The sequence below is a fragment of the Odontesthes bonariensis genome, chromosome 12 (assembly GCF_027942865.1).
Source record: "Odontesthes bonariensis isolate fOdoBon6 chromosome 12, fOdoBon6.hap1, whole genome shotgun sequence".
NCBI lineage: Eukaryota > Metazoa > Chordata > Actinopteri > Atheriniformes > Atherinopsidae > Odontesthes > Odontesthes bonariensis.
Window position 1 is genome coordinate 21,431,675 of NC_134517.1, and position 2,214 is coordinate 21,433,888.

The window sequence follows — 2,214 nt, forward strand, 5'->3', positions numbered from 1 at the left end:
AAATGTTTGAGTAAGATGTAGAACATTTTTGCATAAGACAGAGCAGGGCACTGAGTAAACTCCAGTTACAGTTATGCAGTCAATATAGTTGTATTTTGATGAGAGGCAGATACTATGGTTGTAGAAAACTACCAAAATGAACCGTTTACTTGTTCTCCTGTTCTTTTGCTAAGAAACCACTGTCGGATAAAGTTCCCTACATTTCTTTTTCTTGCGACGGTCAGCTCTTTTTTTTTTTTTTTCCACTGCTAATTAATCAAGAAGCTGCCCTAAATACAGCAGAGGTGGAACTATTTTCTGTTGAGGACTGATTATCTTTAAATGATCTTAAAACGGGCCGTTACCCAGACGGTGTGTTTGAACTGGAGAGCGGATTGACCTTTAACTCCAACATGCTTACGTGGGAGAATCGTCCTCACGATGTGCTGATCTGTGTACAGGCTTCATCGATTGTCAGACTGGATCTGAGGATTGATTAAACCTGCAGGGTGGGGAAAAAAAGGAGTTCCTATCAACTGGAACACTTATGTTTTCTTTTAACGATTTGAATTTCAATTTGACAAAAAGAAATCCACATTTCACCACAATGTTCTTAAAAACCAAAAAGCTTGACCAGTGTGTTCTTGACGTTGACTTTCACTTCAGAGTCAACCCCCTCGTTTGTCCCAGCACACCCTCCTCCCTCTGCTTCATGTGCACTGACCAGCATTACTGATTGCTCCTGTATCATTGTAGGCACAGTTGTGTTGATTTATTGGCCCTGCAGCGATCTTGATCCCCCTCATTAGCTCCTTCATTACCCCGTCGATCATTTCATGGCAGGCCATATTGTAGTTTTATTCAGCTTTTTCTCCGGTGTTTTTGTGATTCTTTTGTTTTTCCGTTGCTTTATGTCTTTATGTCATAACACTCTTGAAAGGGAGATTCTTAATCTCCAAAGTCTCATTATCTTGGTCAAATAAAGTTTTTTTTAAGGAAAGAAAAAATATTCAGGGCCAGAAATAATAGAAACTGCTCATCATTGAATTTCATTCAGTAAATCATTAAAGTGTATTTATATAATTACTCATGACGATTATCTGTTGGTAACTAAGAAGTTGGTCTGTTTGTTGTTCCAGCATAGTTGCTGAGAAGCCCACTGATTGTCTGCACATGTAGATAATCTTTCGTTTTATTTGACATGTACTTTTCACTTGACTCTAAACCTAATACAACCTATTGTTACGGCTGGTTTGAGTGTTATGATTTATGTGTGAATATGTTTGCTGCTGATTATGTAAGAAGTATTTTGTTAACACAGGTATACTAACCTAACATAAGTATACTCCTTTTAAAAAGTGCCAGCAGCATAGTTAGGAGTGACAAACATCCCTGTTTCAGTCACGCTTAATGAACTTTTCGAGTATTTTTTTATCCTTCTCTCAGAAACTTTTGCCTTTTGATCCCAGATGATGGTCATGCTCTGATTTTTATCTCAGTTGTTGTTCTCGTAGTGAGGGGATGTAGCTCAGTGGTAGAGTGCATGCTTTGCATGTATGAGGTCTCAGGTTCAATCCCTGGCATCTCCATAGTTTCTTCTAGTGACTTGATAGTGGAGTGGTAAGATTATTGCCTCTAATGTGGGTGACCTGGATGAAGGTTGCTTCTTCCGGTATGGGTCTTCAGACAAGGCTACCTGGCTACCTGGGACATGAGTGTAAGTTGATTTGGATTCAGATTTTTTTTTGTTTAAAGCTCAATAACAAGCTTATCTTATTCATTTATCTCTAAAACTTTGGAGGATGCAGTCTATTTTTTTTTTCTATTGTAATCGGACTATAAATAAATCATTTTTGACCACATAGCTTTCTGCACATTGTTCTCTTTTCAAAATGTTATTGTCTTTCCCACGAGCACATAAAATGAAATAAGTGGTGACGTGAATCTTAGCTCAGCTTGTCAGAGGATAAAATGTAAAATGAAAAAAATAATAATGCCATGCTGGTGTGAGCATCAGCTGAAGGACACCCTCGCTTTTCATCTTAACTTAAATTCAAAATATCTCAATGAAAGCTGTGTTCTTTGTGACAGCTCTAGTGATAAAATGTGCAACCCCATCACACCACATCAGGAAGTAGCCAACAAATCCCACTCAGTATTGATTTAATTAAGTATTTGGGCTTATATGTTCTGAATGAATGTGATTAACACAGTAAGATATCTATAAGCATCTGT

At 37.7% G+C, this 2,214-nt stretch overlaps 1 non-coding gene across 1 annotated transcript; it reads left to right on the forward strand.

Moving 5' to 3' along the window:
• The first annotated feature begins 1,496 nt into the window (after positions 1–1,496).
• trnaa-ugc (transfer RNA alanine (anticodon UGC)) lies at positions 1,497–1,568 on the forward strand. The gene has a single exon. It is a non-coding gene; the product is annotated as a tRNA-Ala (tRNA).
• Positions 1,569–2,214: the final 646 nt, after the last annotated feature.